Genomic DNA, 18,457 nt, shown 5'->3' with positions numbered 1-18,457 from the left:
TTCATCCTCTGTATAAGTGAGTCGTGAGTGTGCAAATTGAATTTGTATTTTATGTGATAGTAGTATAGCATGTTGCTGTCTGCTGTGGTAGTAACAGTGTGGTCTTAAGAGTGACTGGGCGTTGGTGAGTATGTTAATGTGTGACGGCGTGTAACTACTCTAACTGACGTACGCTTTTGATGTACTAGTTCAGTTTTCAGAACTTAGTCACGAGTATATTTTCTGTATTTAGTAAGTTTTCGAGTCCTTGTGGTGTGTAACCAGAACACGTGGTATAAGAAGTTCGTTACTCCAGGACAGGTTTAAAAAGCCTGCATCTCGTGGTCGTGCGGTAGCGTTCTCGCTTCCCACGCCCGGGTTCCCGGGTTCGATTCCCGGCGGGGTCAGGGATTTTCTCTGCCTCGTGATGGCTGGGTGTTGTGTGCTGTCCTTAGGTTAGTTAGGTTTAAGTAGTTCTAAGTTCTAGGGGACTGATGACCATAGATGTTAAGTCCCATAGTGCTCAGAGCCATTTAAACATTTTTAAACAGGTTTAAAATTCAATTATCTGATATCTCTTTTACTTGGAGTGTAAGTGTGAAGTTTCCTCGTGTGTGTGTGTGTGTGTGTGTGTGTGTGTGTGTGTGTGTTTTAATTTCTTCTGCTTTCCATTTTGTTTCGCTTTCAAGATTGGATAGCTTTGTCCGTACTATATGGCGACTGTTTCACTGTGTGTAATTTCAGTATCTACTTGTGTAAGTTTCATTCTTAATTCAGCATGATATTCTACTGCTCTTTGTGTCGATACCGTTTACATATTTTGTATTATTGAAGTTTTCAGGAGTCCTAGTAATTTTGCTTTTTTCTTCAATGTTCACGGCATTTGCGAGTGTTTCACGCCAGCGTACCTTAGTTTCACGCGGAAGACGATGCAGACATATTTATTTGTCGGAAAGTCTTCCATGGTATTTGTATTCACAATAATAATATCGTAGCTATGGGGATGAACTTCTGAGCCTTTGATTTATTGTGATGGGGAAAATTCTTTTTGTCTCTGCTCTTTGGTGTCTAAATCGTGTATGTTTGCATTAACTTTTCGCATGCACACCTAATATTTTCTTTTTATTTACCGCCGCAATATACCTCACCACTAATAGTATAGGTGAGTAAAATAATTAAGCAACAGGAACCAACAAATCATAGTTTAAAATTACTTTATGAATTTTTAATATGATGTTTTATGTCAATAAACTGTGTTGACTGTTTCTCAATCAACAACCCCCCCCCCCCTCCCTTCACGCTTTTGTAAGATTATTTTAACTATCCAACATGCCGTTTCTGAAGCGCAAAAGACAGGCCTTATGTTTCTAGATTTTTGTCTGGTTATCTTTTCTTGAGGGAGGGGGATTAAGCTCCTGCTTGCTCGGAATTATTTGATTTGTCATGTGAGAGTTGTTCCCACATGCTCATTCCGTATATTCATTGGAATCTTTTTGTTGATGTTAACACGTTAGTAATGCTTATCAGTTCATTGATTAAATCAGTTCTTATATTCAATTTTCTCAATTTTAATTAAATTGGATGGCAACCCAGAAAAATTTTGCGGCACACAGACTTACTGTAGACTGCAGAGTTCAACATTGGCTGTTCTTCCCCATTTTCTGTTTCCAAATCATTTTCCAGTGAACGATTGACCCATTAATAACCATTTAATTGTATTACAATTTGAATATACACAGTGTAACTTGTGTTAGTGGAAACATTTTCGTTTATAACTGGGTATGGTATAATGAACAATATTACATCAGTATCGACGTCATTTGCTGATAAATAATTATAGCTATTACAAGTCATATGTTTGTAGATTGGGTAGTACCTGCAAGTACAAATGCCAAGAGCAAGCCATTAATGCTTATTTTCAGCTGGGCAGCAGGTCAGGTGCTGGAGTGTGGACTCTGGATGAAAAACGGGTGATATACACTAACAGGCGAAGTCCACTTTAGAACTTGCGACTGTGAAGAAAACCAGGTCATAAAGTCTGTGACGTGTTTGTGGGAAGACTGTTCGTCTCAGGATAAAAATAACCAACACACTGCCGCTCGTACATATTAAGATTCCACACTGAAAAATATCTGCACTTCAACCTTTACACCTTGTATCTTATGTACAGTTTTCCGATAGTCTATAGGTCCGTAACGATGCCTAGTACATTTATACTGTGTTGTTCACAAGTAACACCAGGGTTTCAGAACATGACCTCCCCAAAACTATAAGACGTACAAAAAATGACATGTATCAGTGGTCAGAGCGTCTCTCCAAGTATATATTTGCAATACGCCATGGCTAGTTGCGCTTGGTCGTGTCAGAAGATGTAGGCAAACCATCTCCTCATTGTCCTAACGAATCAGTTCGCCCTGCAGACAGGTAACCCAGTGAACAGAATTCCAGAGCGGGCTACTGTTGCGCCTTCTTGGGCAATCCCTGTCAGTGACTTCAGTCAACTGCTGGCAGATATTGACATTCGCCGCATAACAAACTGTGTCCACGTTTAGCACAAGCAATATGAGAAAGATGCTCTATACACTGACACGTGTTTATTTTCTATATGGCTTCTAGTTACTTAAGAATAACCCTGTACGTCTCTACATTAGTTGTACTTATGCTGCAAAATTTGCTTTTATTCGTACCTAGAAAATAATATCTCTCATATAGTTTATGCGTCTTGAAACTTGACTAACGAAATATAGTACGTATTTAAGTGCTTGCAGTTAGATGTTATACTGAGCACGGGATATGTAACTGAATTGCTGTTCGAAGCCAAGGATTTTATGTCAGTAATATGATGTAACTTTCAGTGTCAGGTGTTCATACGAGGGTTGGAACTTTAATGGTGCGAACTATTTACTTACAACTTGTACAAAATGGATACTTGTTTCAAAGTTTTACTGACCTTCAAACTCGTCACCAGAATTTTGTGTAACCCGTTGCCAGCGATGTGGAAGTCGTAGGATACTCTTAGCAGTGCCAGTTGTGTTGGCAGTTCGAGCCGCGCGGACTATTGCCCGACGAATTTGTAGCAGTTCTGAAGCGAATGCCGTGAAGTGTTTCCTTCAGTTCAGAAATCGAGTTGAACTCACGAGACCTTAAGTCATGGGATTCCAGCAGGTGATATAGCACTTAGTATACCCATCAGTCAAACAAATCAGTAACAGCTTGCACTGTACGTGCTTGAGCATTGTCCTGAAAAATGATGGTCAGGTCCTGTAGAAAGTGTCATCACTTCTGTCTCTGTGCTGTTCATTTTTGGAACACAACCTACGACCAGCTTAGAGACAGAAGTCGCCATGGTCTGCGGCTCTCCTCCTTTTTGGAACAGCTGCCCTCACCGCTCTGGTGATTGCACTCACCAGCTCATCGGCTTGTCTGTTGACGTCTTCGTCACCTTCCGACCACATTGGGGCGTCAAACTCTCTTGCAAGGCGTTCCCATTCAGTTCTATTGTAGTTGAGGTGCACTTCCCACCCTATGTACTAGCGGCGCTCTCTGTCAGAGAGCGTGAAAGTGATTAGATTGTGGTCACTTTTGGTGACCCTGTCTCTGACCATCCAATTCCGAACATCGCCAACAATATTTGCTGACATTAACGTGGTGTCGATGTTCGTGTCCTCACCCCCTCAGCCAGTACAGGTGGGGGGGGAGATGTTTCCTGGTCTATTGGCGATACGAAACTGTAAAGACATGATGGTCTCCTCCTTTTTTACGTCTCTTTCATCCCGAGTGCCACTGTGCCATAGGGGGGATTTAGCATTCACGTCTGCCACCACAAAAATTTTGAGCCCCCTCAGCGCCGTAGTTACCTGCACTAGTTGGTCAAGGTATACTTCCATATTGGTTCCGTACTGGAAGAACATGATGCGACTGGAGCTCTACAACATAACAGTGATCATCGGACAAATGTGAAAGCACTGTGATTCTTAACGCTTTGTTAACCACTATGGTGGTGGCCTTCAGGTCATCCCCAAAGCTTACCACTTGCCAGTGTACAGCCGCAGATGCAATCTTCCCTGCAAGAGAGTATGGCTCCTGTAGACAGAGCACATAAGGTTCATCTCCTCCACCACCCTGTGAAGCTCCTGCATGACCAGCCTGCTATTATGTGCATTTAACTGTCCTGTTTGTATTGCTGTTGTCATGGGAAATATGTGTGCACATATGATTCCAGAAAGGTCGTTCTCCAATCGAAGGCTATTCGTCCGTTAGATAGGACAGACTGATTGTAAATTTCATCTAGGTCGAATGTTTCATTAGGTCTTTCAAAATCCTTCTTCACAAGGTCACCCATGGCATCGAAGTCAGTGGGGAGATTCATAGTCTTCAACTGTATCCTGTCAACAGCCTCCATGGCCGAGAAGGTGACTTTATGCCCATACTTGTGACCTACACACCTTTTCTGTTTGCTCGTAACAGGGAACAGAGGTAAGCATGAGCTGAGGAAAGCTGTCATTGAAAAGCAAAGAAGCCGGTCGCCGGACTGATGAGTCGCGGTATAGAGCGTTGGCAGATAACGAGGAAAACCAAAGACGTACTGCATCACGGTTGCCAACAAGGAACCGTTCAGGGAAGCGGTGCAGATACCGTCCTGAAGCAGACGTTTACCTGAGATTCAATTGACCTCTGACCCATCTCCCCTCACCTCTCACCGACGAACGCTGAAACAATTCTGTCGAGTTTGTTGCCGACGTGATCCCATATGCGTCTTTTCTCTTTCTCATGTCTTGCGACTTTTACACGTTTCCTATCGTCTTATCCCTCCTTAGCCTTAGTTGCGTTTCGATTTGTGGATTTACTAGCTGATTCTGCGGAAAAAGTCCTTATTTCATATCAGTCCACCTAACTTCCAGTAACCTTCTCTATCGCCTCATCTCAAACCCTTCTATTCTCTTCTTTTCCGCTTTCCCATCTGTCCATGATCACTTCCGTACTATGCTATGCTTCAAATGTACATTCCCATAAATTCTTCATTCGAGGGATGCTCTCTTCCTCTGTACTGATTTGCTTCATACATCCCTTTTGCTTCATTCATCATGCTAATTTTTTTCTTAGAAGTAGGATAGTTCCTTTATTTCGTCTGCTTCGTAGTTACCAGTTTCTGTGATGCTAATAGTTTATCTCATTTCTGCTACTCGTCATTACTTTTATCCTTCTTTGATTTACTCCCAGTCTATAGTCTATTTTCATTGGACCATCTCAATCAAATTGTCCCTACAATTTTCCTGACTTTCGCTGAAAATAATAATGTCGTCAGCAATTATTGTCGTTGATACAGTTTCACTCCGAATTTTTATACCACCCAGTACCTAGTTCTTTATTTCTGTCACTGTTAGTGCGATGCACTGCTTGAATAGTGGGGGAGAAAGACTGTGTCATTGTCTTACACCATTTTTAATCGGAGTATTTCTGTGATATCTATTCTTATTTTTTCATCCTTCTTGTGGTTATAGTGTATTACCCGTCTTACCCTATAGCTTATAGCTATTTTCCTGAGAAATTCTGTCATTTTACGTTATCAAACAATCCTACCAGTATATCTCTCCTACTTTCCAAACTTTACTCAAGATCTGCATATCTTGCTTTAGTAGCACTCCTGGATCTTGGTACCTCGTGATGTTTATGACATGATTCAGATACTCCACTATCAAAGCAAATTAAAGAACAGGTTACCAGTGAATCGTAGAAAGATCATCAGATTAATGCAAGCTCAAAGAAAGATCGATCAAAAACAATCTGAGAACAAGGCCCTCTGCAGATATCTGAGCAGTAGGCGATTTATGTCTGTGCTGCTGTACTTCCCTTTTACGGAAAGCCGTTCTGTTACTCGATGCTGGCGCACAGCTGTTTGGCCTTTCGCTGCAAACTTAAGGCAAGTGGCATCGCCAGGGGCTCAGCACATCAACCTCTTGCCCCAGATAGTACGTAATTCCAGTCACTTAAGTTCCCGAGCCTGTAAAAGTGAAGTATGGGTTTACTGCTTCCCACATATACATCACAATATCATCGCAAATAATGGTCTCCATCACATGAAACTCCAAACTCGTGGGACTTTGTAGATGTGACCCTTTCATTTTCACTCGTGCAGTTCGCTCAGAAAGAGACATTTGCGCTGTTGACTCATTGTTCTACGATAGAAGATAGAAGGCAGAGGTTGAAACCCAGTGTCAGCATGCCGAGCTCATTGTAATGGCACAAGTTCATACCTGTGCGAATGCGTGGGATAGATAGCACGTATCAGTGTCTCTTGTCCTAACTGACGAGCACGTATTTACTCTCCTCGTCACCAGGGGTCGGACTGGACAACGCCGACTTAAATGGATTGCACGAGTTCGCCATCTCTCATGGTAATGGTCCAACCCCACATCTCGAGACCCAGAAGTGGTTCGCACAGGAAGAAGACACCGAAAGATATTCACACATCAAGTATTTTTTTATATGCTCAAATTACTCATTTGTGCTGCATGAAGTACCGCTTACAACAGCGATTTTTACAGCCCTTCCTCTCCGGCGCGCATTAGCATTCAACCGTGACAAGAGAACAAAATATTCAAATGTGTGTGAATTCCTAAGGAACCAAACTACTTAGGCCATCGGTCCCTAGACTCACACACTAGCGTATGCTGAAACTGGCTTGTGCTAAGAACAGCACAGGACTCGAACCTCCGGCGGGAACGGCCGTGAAATCTGTGACATGGTGCCTCAAACCACGCGGCCACAACGCGCGGCGACAAGAGAACGTACCGCAGCGTAGCGTGAAGCGCTAAGTGTTACACGCGAATTTGGAGCACTTAAATCGTACCAAAAATGTCCGAAATCAGTAATGTTTTAAATATTGGCGGTTCATATCGTCAGGTAACTGTTCCAGATGTAATTGCTACACAAGCGATTATCATAGGAAACAAAATCAAGGTAGTGCAAGATGTTACACTACAGACGACTTCCACGAATTGAGACTTTATTTGCTGGTATGAAATATTTATAACAATTCCTGTAGCAGAGTTCTTATGATAATTTTTGAATAATGTATATTTTACAAACAATGAAACGGTTCCATGTTTATTTTCTGTTGTCACAAAAATGTGAAATGTCTGTAGGATGATGATAACAAATATTTTCCTTACATCAGGCACATCTGGTAAAAGAAAAATAAAAATGAATGCGTTCATGCACTTCACCGTGATTACTAGTTCTATTTAGACAGAACTGGAATGAGGTAAGAAATGGTCGCGGCAGTTGTTCTGTGTATTCTGCTGTGGACCAGGTATACTTGATCAAATCCTAAAAATGTGTCGATGCAGACATACAATGCACAAATGGCTTAAGTTTCACGATACTGTTCCATCGATAATCCTGAAATGACAGAAGAATCGGAAATTATATTGTCCGACAATTTTCTACACTGTCAAAAAGTTTCTTTATCGAGAGGCGCAATGACAATATTACGTCCGGGTGGAATCCGAATTATGTTAATTATCTTTTCGTCGTCCTCCACAGAGGTGTTTCTGTCCAGTTCAAAAGTCAAGCAAAACCAATGAGTTATTTTCTGAAAATGGTAGGAAGGCGTTTCTGATGCAATACTGAAAATATACTCTCCCAGTTTTCCCGATTTTGCAACGTCGATTACAAGTTTTTTGCAAATAAACACCCGTTTTTAAATTTTAGGTCGTAATTTGCCTTGAGATTCCTGAAGGCAGGTATAAAGCCGCGGAAACAGTAATCCACTAATACCCATCATGGTACATTGTCGTATACTAATGTGCCGTAGCATTCATCAACTGTTCCAGTGACTGTCTTCTTTTCACTCGAAATGAAGTGCGATTGGCATGCACATCTTGCACGAAACCTGACTGATTGCCTTTACATACAGGAGGTAACAGGAAGCTTCGTCTTCACGTCAGTTACGAATTTCACTATAGTATTACCTATTAATGACATCTTCTGTACACGTTTATTTCAAATAAAGAGTAAACTATTACTAATTTTCTAAATTGTGTCCCAACGATTGGAATGCTTTTTTTGACTGTGTTTTTCTCTTTGTTATAGTTATTTTTTATGCTGCTTTATATAAAGATTGTTATTACTATTCCGACGCACCAGTTGGTTTGTTAAGAAGCACGTATTATCATGTTGCTTCTTTTAATGCTTACATCAACGCCTATGAACCTCATTATTTCAGGAATCCGCTTGTTTTACTCAAGTGTTAATGGAACCAAACTTCTGCAATTTCGCTGAAGTAGGAGTTATTTTATAATTTGTTGTCTTTTGAAGACCTTCATAGCTTATTAATTTCACAAATATTGTCTAAAAAATGTACCGCATAAATATTGTTCTATTCACTTAGTCAATGTAGAGACCCGTTTTCAAGGTAAACATTGTTTTAACAAACTCTGTGTTGAGTAATTGTGTTGTACTGAAGAAGCTCAAGCTAACATCGATTAATAAAATTGATTACACAAATATCCTGATTAAGAAGTGTGCTTATTCGCGATCTGGCACCTTACCACTCGAAGCTTCCTCCTTGCCCCTAGCAGATGCTCCATGCGAGGCGATGGAGGAGTCTGGAATTTATCGCAGGATGTTAGTCCGAAGTCTAGTGATTGACCGATTCATGCCTCTAATTCTTCGCCTGTACCTGCTGATGAAAATTTCTTTCACTACCGGGCTTCTAACTTTTTCTCTCCACTTCGAATTCCAGCGATCAAACGTACATTGCAGTTTCAGCTACGACGTTAGCTTACAAAGCTACTGAACAAGTCATGGTTCTTCTAAATGGATTGTTGTGCAGCGCTGACTTCCTCTGCTGAACTAACCGCTTATCTCAGAGATGCACACGTACCAAAAGTTCTCAATTACTTAATGGTTACATTTCAATCTCTGCCTTTTGCTACAGGTTTTTTTTTTCTCTCTGTAAGCTTCCTCTAACAACTTGTGAGCTATTTCATGATGTGTCAGTACATGTCCTAGAGAAAGTACAATACTCCAGTATCAATCAAGAAGGAGCAAATCTTTCTCTAATATCACATTGTACTTGGAGATCCACCCAATATTTCGTTATCTTGTGTTGCTTATATATGTGAATGGCCGATGAAGAAGGTTGTCCAAAACATGGAGCGATCGTGAGGTTGTAATTTTCCCTCAGGACTTCCAGAACCACATGAGATGACTAACCGTACCAGTATTTTTATATTGCGCTTTAGGGACATCGTCACACTGAAGAGAAGCAGCGATCCAGAAAATCTTGATTATGATTCTCTTTAACGCTAAAGCTTGATAGCAGAACTACATTAATTTATGATCGATTTCGGTCTGTTCTATGATCGGCAAATATAAATAGTATTATATATATGCAGCGTGAACTATGTTAAGATAACATTATACCAGGTGGTAGTACGACAGGTATTAAAAACAGGCTACATAAACATTCTCGAATATTAGTCTCAAAAAAATTTTTTGGAATAGAAACAACGACACGAACACGCTGACATGAATTAAAATAAAATGCAGAATACATGCAGCATATACACAAATACGAGGGTCACCCCAAAAGAAATGCACACTATTTTTTTTTAAAATCCATCTTTTATTCTGCACGTTTGAAAGTTTTACAGTGTGTAGATACATGCATTAGGAACAATATTTTCATTTCTCCACATAATTTCCATCCCTCTCAACTGCCTTACGCTATTTTGGAACCAGCGCCTGTATACCCGCACGGTAAAATTCTGGACCAACCTGTTGGAGCCACTGTTTGGCAGGGTGCACAAGGCAGTCATCATCATCAAACCTTGTTCCACGAAGAGAGTCTTTCAGTTTCCCAAAGAAATGATAATCACATGGAGCCAGGTCAGGACTGTAAGGCGGGTGTTTCAGTGTTGTCCATCCGAGTTTTGTGATCGCTTCCATGGTTTTTTGACTGACATGTGGCCGTGCATTGTCGTGCAACAGCAAAACATCCTGCTTTAGCCCATGAGGTCGTCACATATGCAACAGAATTTATGATGGTTTCACTGGGCATGATGTCCACAAGCAAGAGTCCTTCGGAATCGAAAAACACCGTAGCCATAACTTTTCCAGCAGAAGGTGTGACTTTGATTTTTTTTTCTTGGGTTAATTTGCATGATGCCACTCCACTGATTGCCTCTTCGTCTCTGGTGAAAAATTATGGAGCCATGTTTCATCACCTGTCACAATTCTCCCAAGAAATTCATCTCCACCATTCTCGTACTGTTCCAAAAGTTCACTGCATACCGTTTCTCTTGTTTCTTCGGGAGCCACTGTCAACATCCTTGGAACCCACCTGGCACAAATCTTTTTTAACGCCAACACTTTCAGTATTCTGCAAACCCTTCCTTCCCCTATCCCCCGTTGCGTGACAACTTGTTCAGCAGTCACCAATTCGTTAACTCTCTGCACATTGTCTGGAGTGGGTGCAGTACGAGGCCTGCGGCTGCGAGGACAATCCTCAATATTGTCAAGCCCGCTTTCATCACGTAACCTGCTTGCCCACTGACTAACTGTACTCCGATCGACAGCAGCATCCCCATACACCTTTTTCAACCTCTTGTGGGTATTTCCCACTGTCTCGTTTTCACAGCAGAGGAATTCTATGACAGCACGTTGCTTCTGACGAACGTCAAGTGCAGCAGCCATCTTGAAGACATGCTGTGACGGCACCACTCACGGGAACAGGTTGAACTAAGTTTGAAAACAAGCGGGAAGATGTATCTACACACTGTAAAACTTTCACATATGCAGAATGAAAACTCTACTTTTACAAAAATAGTGTGCATTTCTTTTGGAGTGACCCTCGTAAGAACCATAAAATGACACACAGCCTGTTGAAGCTTATATGAATGGAAGGCGTCTGTTCTTTCGGACATGTCCGAAAGAACACACACCACACGTTCATATAACTATACAACTGATATGCGTAGCTGAGCAATGGCTCCACCTTCTTCAGTGCGGATGCACAAATACCTCCGATCTCGTGTGGGAATCTCAGAATAGCGAACATGGAGTATAATAGACTGTGACTGCGGATAGGTGGAGCACGGTGGGTGTGTGGATCAGCCTGAGGCGTGCCGAGACAGCCCGCGCTGTGTCCCGGATGGCGCAGTGGTTAACGTACCTGCCTAGTAAGCAGGAGATCCCGGGTTCGAGTTCCGGTCCGGTACAGATTTTCACTCGTCGCCGCTGATTCTGCGTGATGCCCTGCTGCAGCTGACAGCAGTGATCCCGTTCAATTTACACATAATGTTGAAGCTTAATACACAAACTACCGACCGTGGGGGTGTTGACATCGCATTGTGGTGTAGTCGCAATAGCAGAACAGCAGCTTACTTGCCTAGGGTTGCCAGCTTTTATATCTGCCGCACAGCGTTCAGGGCCAAATTTATTAAAAGTATAATAATAATGTTGACAGCTATAAAACAATGAAGTCTTGTTTCAGTAAGTCTCGTATTTACAGTAACAGAAACACTAACTAGGTAGGAAAATGTTAAAGGGAGAAGCAAAATACTTCGTAAATATAAGCTGGCAAAAAAATGGTATAATGTATAAGAGAAATTATATTGTAGCGCCTGTATCAACACACTTGAAGATATAAACCAGAGTTTGAAAATACCGCTTCAGTTGTAAATTTCTTTTGTTATCACGACCGGTTTCGGGCTCTCATAAGCCCATCCTCAGGAGCCGCAACTCTGTTGTGGCCCCCGAGCGCCGCGGTGGACGTGTACTAGGCCCGGTTGCAATAAAGTCTCCGAATGAAGCACGTGAGATACGGTGTTCGCGACATCCAGGAATAATTGGCACTGTATGACTAAATCGCTTATTTTTGAGAGAAGCATATGGGGCTTGAAGATCGCATATTGGAAAGCTGAAACTGGTAGTGAAAATAAAGTAAAATAACATCTCTGTTGGCGAATTTCGTTGATAATTACGGCTGCTGTCCCCTGTCCATTATGGATCAACAGTGACTTATTAAATTCTTACTTCTTTCTACTAACTTTATTCGCGACACATTTTGTTGTATCTGTAACATATTCCGCCGACAATATCCATATATACCGCTGAATATATCTGCGAAAGTGTATAATTGTACGACATATAGTTTAAGACATATGGCGTCATAAACATTGAGCTGCGTGAAAATGAAACTGCAGGGTGAAAATACAGCTGAACAATGTGCGAAGTATGTTAAACATATGCGGCACGAGGGTAAGAACTTGCAACCTCCTGTTGGGTTGGGGGTAATAACTTAAAGTGAGAAGGAGGTAGACGGAGACAGACAGAGAGGAGAAGACACAAATAGGGGAGGAGGAGATGGATAGAGGCAGGGGAAGGGAGATATGGAGAGAAAGGAAAGAGGAGGACCGAGGGGGGTGAGCGTAGGAGATGGATAGAGAAGGGAAAGAGGAGAAGATCGACACAGAGAGGAAGAAAGAAGAGATGAACAAGAGAGGGGAGGAGGAAGAGATAGAGGGAGGGGAGAGGAGGAGAGGGTCAGAGAGAGTGGGGAAAGGAAACAGACTTAGATGGGGGAGGAGATGGACAGAGGTTGAAGGAGCAGATGGAAACAGAGAGGAGAACGAGGAGATGGATAGAGAGGGGAAAGGTGGAGATAGACAATGAGAGGCCGAAGGAAGAGAGAGATTAATTAAAGACGGAATGAACTGGGCAACGACAGATACTAAGATAGTCTACATTAATTGATGTAGGTCCGTGTTCAAGCACTGAGATTAATGAGAATTAAAATCATTCTTCTGGCAGTCGACAAATCAGGGAGCCACCCCATCTGTAGACTTCTGGACCTCGTGAGTGCAGTGCTACAAACTAGTGCTGTCTACACTTCAACGCTTAGTTCGAAAGTTTACTTTTTCCTCATCACATTAGGCTGTACGTTGTGGAATGCTGCTAACTTGCTTTCACACTTGTTGCCACTAAGTCAAAGTGGAGAATACGGTGATAAATCTTTCGGCAAATTATCCAATTTTATCGAATTCTGAAGAGACACATTAGAGCTTCTTTCGTTGTACTCTGACATACTGCGCCTGTAGCGTCTCTAGTATGACTTACGCCGAGCAGCCGTCCAGTTGTACCCGGACGACACAGCTTCGCTCTTCCTCTAAGTCTGGAGTTAAGCCCCAGCCGCCGTTAACGTCTGCGTGACTCGCGTCGCACCGCGCTTCTGAGTAATGACGTCATTAATCGCCGACGGCACGGAGCCGGTGCTATTGGCCCGGGCTCTACCAAGTCCTGGTGGCGAGGAAACACGCTCACTTCTCCTCCAAATGTATTACCAGCCCATTTTCTTTGAAAATAACACCTTCCCTTTTCTCCTTTCTTGACCAGAAATAAACACGTGGCAATTTGTAGAGTAGGACTGAAAGAGCATCCGTGTCATTGCGCAATCCATACGATTCACTCTCTGCATACCCATCAGCGGAAGCTAGAGACCCCCAGCTTTGTAATTTTGTTACCAAAATCTACGTGTTCGTCTGTACTCAGCAAGTAATGGCCAAGTTCGTGTATTATGCATGAAGAGTTTTCCTTCACACAGCAGAATCGCTGTGGCTAAAACACTCAGTTTGTCATAGTGAGGCACACTGACGCACGTTTTGTAAGTGTTTAATTTAAACTACTAGAGTGTTCATTCATAAGCCTTGAGCACCTACCAGTTCGGAACTGAGTGTGGTTTCTTACGCGTAACTGTTTCGTTGAATTTGGGAATAGTCTCGTGGATGTGTATACGGCGGCCGAAATTAATCAAACCTAAAAGAGCTTTCAGTGGTCGTGAAAATACAAAGCAGAAAAGGTATTACAGTCACAGTTCGTTGCGACTTTTCGATAAACTGCGGTGAGCCTAAATAACATTTTGCAAATCAGCAGCATTTTGGGTTCCTTTTATTTTGGTGAAAATGAGAGAGAAAGAGAATGGAATTTAGTGCCGATGAATAGTCTACATAGTTGAAATAGTCTAAGGGGGGAGTGCGGGAAGGAGGAGGCAGGCATCGAATGTAGCATCTCCATCCGATAGACACATCACCGGTAATTTCGTATGCCGTCAGTCCTTGTCCCCACAGAATTATTTATGAATCAACCACGACGTTGGTTCCTACCCCTGAACTTCAAGGCAACACGTTTATTCCATCCGACAGCCAAGTAACTCTGATAAAAAATTTCTTCCAAGACAAAGGATTCCATTCGACCACATCCGTTTCGAATGCCTCTGTACTGATGTGAGCTATAGAGCTCGGCTCACTAGATACGTGACTTCGTGACTGACACACGAGACGACTGCAGGAGACAGCAGCACGCTGACGCAGTAACGTTAATTGGCAACAGCTATGTAACGAACTCGCTGTTTCATTTCACCAGTATCAGATCTTATCAGTTACCTATGTGTTGTAAGATACAGAGAGCAAAAGCGTTTCCCCCACGCACCGTATCTACATTGCCTGACAAGAAAAGGTAAAACACCCAAAAGGGTAAGAGGAAACGAAATGAAACTTCTCGAGTTGAGAAGGTATGTAATTTTATTTTCATTATTACAAAACCGAATGACAATTACAAAGAATATGGCAGTAGGAGCCTACTTATCAGTAGGACGTTTATGCATGGATGAAAGTACTGTATGGTTTTTCTCCTGAAGCAAATTGACTCACAACTGTCGTAACTGGTCTTTGACTTCCCAGATACACATTTAACGTCCGAACTGGTCCGACAGGTGGTCTGTAGGAGACACAGTTGGGGCTCTTATTGACCATCGAAGTACCTTAACATCACGGAGATGGTTGATAGACACACGTCTCATGTGTGGACGAACGCTGTCATGTTGAAAAATGGCAACACGATACTATCGCTTGAAAGAATACATTAGGACACGTGGTATTTGTGACGTACTTTCACAAGTCCCTCAGTCACTTGCCGCAGAGACTTGTAATCATATGCGATGCCTTCAAACACCACGAAGCCAAGAGTAACGCTACTGTACGCCTGCAAAACATTGGAGGGATGAAAGCTGTCCTCAAGTCGCTTTCATACTCGCCAAAAATGCGACGCAATTTATCAGCAGTCCATGCTTCCCAATCAAGGCGTTACTAATAATGCACAGGTTTGTCCTGTGGTGGTAACGGCACAGGACGGTAATTCCATTTTCCAGCTACCACTAGTCTCGGATGGAAGGCGCATAAGTCAAGGGGTACGACGTGCTCGGTGCACAAAAGAGGTATCAGATGCCGCGGACGGAAACTTGACGGCGATAACGCCTGCTCTCGCGTTTCCATCATGTACCAACATTGGACCAGTGTCACATACGAATGCCCCGTAAATCTGGATATTGAACGATGTGGCCAACTGACCACCTGATGGCTCACGATGAGCCCCCTTTCAAGCTCTGTCAGGTGCAGCTAACTACAACGCCGTGTGGCTCCACGGTTTGACGCAAGTCTTTGAAGTGGATGCCACTTCTGTGACGTGTGTGTCTTAGAGCCAAGGGCAGACGATGTTGCCAAACAGCCACACATCCAAGTATTGAGGGGCTCGACTTTGGTGACTGATAGAGTATTGATCTGCTTTCAATGTGCCAAGTGCGCTGGCACCTCATGACACAAACGCTGTCTCGCAAGAATTCGCGGCATCTCCGTGTCCTACCTAGTGATCACTAAACAACTAACGCTGTTCGCGTACGTTATATACCCTACAAGGCCTGATAACAACGCAAAACGCAACCAATGCTAATGCATTCTAGTGACCGTTCTACGTGTGACAAAGCTGCTACTCTAATTATTTACAGACCTGCTTATATAATTTATATATGTGCAGGAAGTTAACTGGAGGCTGACCTTGTCTTCTACGTGCTTCAATTTTTTTGTCAGCTGGCGTAGTACTGTAACGCAGAAAGTAATAGTGAGCCTGGCGCTAAGACGACGACGACGACGATGATTATGATGCAAAAGCCTCTCCAGGTTACTTTAGTTAACTGCAGTGTGGGTAGGAAGAAAGGAAAGATGGGGTGATGAGGGTAATAGGGCATTAAAGACAATAGGTCGCTATGTTTAATAGTGTGGTGACGATGTTGGGCTGTAAGTGGGATGTAGAAATAGAGGCTGGAACAGGAATAAGCGAGGATGGGTCGCGTGACTGGCTGAGGTCTTGGCGCCTTGATCGGAGGGAAGAATGTGGGACTTAGGGCTGCAGCTAGTAGGGTGACTAAGTTTCAGGAAAGATATCTAGGTCAGAAAAAGCGCAAATTGTAGTTAATCACCCCATGACAGACGCTTTTATAATTTTCAACAGCTGCGACATAGTCGCGTATACGAACAGCGACCCAATACTGTCAAATGTTTTTTATTCCAGTCTTTCATCACAATATCAATTCTTTTGACGATGACCGGTTTCAGTCCGTAATGACCATCCTCAGATCTACAATATACAAATGTATACATCTAGTGTGCAGTGTGTCTTTTAACACCATACAACAATACGTATCACAATATACTGTCATACAAGTAGGGAAATGTACAGATAAAATACGGTAAAACGTACCTTTTCTACACCATGTCCTAAAGTGATAAGGCCGTAATGGAATCGTCAAAACACATAAAAATAATCAGCATAGCATTGTCACATAGATCTAAAATAAGGTGTAGAATAGGCCACACCGTTCACACAGTCATTATCGCAACTGGCTACTGAAGTTCAGCAGCTACCAGAAATCTGTTTGCCTACATCCTACCAAGAGTCGCTACTGTGGGCTTAGATGTAGTCATCATTTACGCGAAAAACATAATCTAATAAAAACACATTAGGTAAAATACATGTAGCAGACTTTTAAATATTGATAACTATCATAGAAACCAATTGAGATACATTAAAAGACGAATACAGTTCCCCATATAAAAGTACTAAAAGGAAATATGAGGGTTATTCGGAAAGTAAGGAACGATCGGCGCGAAATGGAAAATGCAGTGAAAATCTGATGAAGCTTTGCACAGATGCGTTGGCCACTGTGTCTAGTACGCCTGTCAATCGCATCATGTCGCTCTTTTCAGTTCTGAGCTCACAGTGAGAACGTAAAGATGGCTAGAAATTAGCGTCTCCCGCCAAGTAGGAGGGCCTGGTGAAAGATTCGCCTAAAGCTATGCAATCCACTTAACATAATTGTCACGCAGTTCGTCCTACACGACAATTCTCGGCCGCACTCTGCAGGGTCAATAAAGATGCTCCTGCAGCGTTTTCGATGGGAAGTGTTTGATCACCCACAATACAGCCTGTGATTGTCTACCCCTGAGGTTCATCTCTGCTCAAATGAACCGCTGGCTACGAAGCCAATATTTTGACACAGACAACGAGCAGCAGTCCACAGTAGAAATTTGTCGAAAGACACTGGCAGCTGTCTTCTATGACGAGGGAATTGAAAAGCTGGTACAACGCTACGACAAATGTCTAAGTCTGAGCGACGACTGTGTAGAGAAGTAGCTGGAAGGTGTAGCTAACCGTTGCAAATAAAATAGTTTTGATTTTCACTGTGATTTCCATCTCGCAACCCATCGTTCCTTACTTTCCTAATAGCCCTCGTATATGAAGAGAATACGTCCGACCCTTTTTGATGAATTTACGGTCAAAACTTAATGTACATAATACATTGCCTTTAGCAACCTATAAATACCTACGAAAGATAAAATGTCTATTTGACAGCTAAAAAAAAGACAGATCAATGATCAGCGCCCTCTGTTGGGTCAGCCGCCGCGATGTTATGTAGGCACGCACCGATCGTAAGAACTTATCCACTAGAGGGCTTTACATACATCGTGATATGTCTCCCACAGAAAACGTTTAAACAATATATTAACAGACAATAAATAAAATTATATAATCTGGCCATAAATTCCCTACGTATTGCTGTACTGTGTTGAAAGACACACTGCTCTCTAGGTGTGTATATTTGTATATTTGTAGATCTGAGGATCGTCATTACGGACTGAAACCGGTCATCGTCAAAGGAATTGATATTGTGATCAAAAACTGGAATAAAAAAACATTTGGCTCTTATAATTGGCGGTACATTAACATCAAGCCTTTTCTTTCTTTCCATTTAAACTACGTAGCCAAAAGGCATGGGAAGGCCTGTGACATTTTGAAGATGTAGTGCATGTGGCGGTCGAATGTTGCGGTTAAATGTGGTCTATGGTGCGAGTGTAAATACGATGGCTGAGCAGTCTGTTATAAGGAGGTGTGAACAAGGCAGCACTCGCGAGTTACCCTGTTTTGAATGTGGGATGATAAACGCTGTGTATTGTCTCTAACGACACGGCTGATTTCACCGTGTCCATAGAATCGTTCTATATGGACTGTAGTGTTCCTGCTGGGAGAGGACGAACAATGTGGACACGTGAGTGTCGTGAGTGAAGCTGTGGCTGATCTGGTG

At 42.5% G+C, this 18,457-nt stretch overlaps 1 non-coding gene across 1 annotated transcript; it reads left to right on the top strand.

The window, feature by feature from the left end:
• Positions 1-11,131: 11,131 nt before the first annotated feature.
• Positions 11,132-11,208, top strand: Trnat-agu. The gene has a single exon. It is a non-coding gene; the product is annotated as a tRNA-Thr (tRNA).
• Positions 11,209-18,457: the final 7,249 nt, after the last annotated feature.

The sequence above is a fragment of the Schistocerca piceifrons genome, chromosome 2 (genome assembly GCF_021461385.2).
Source record: "Schistocerca piceifrons isolate TAMUIC-IGC-003096 chromosome 2, iqSchPice1.1, whole genome shotgun sequence".
Lineage (NCBI taxonomy): Eukaryota > Metazoa > Arthropoda > Insecta > Orthoptera > Acrididae > Schistocerca > Schistocerca piceifrons.
The sequence above is the reverse complement of the archived record's forward strand: the minus strand, read 5'-3'. Positions and strand labels throughout refer to the sequence as shown.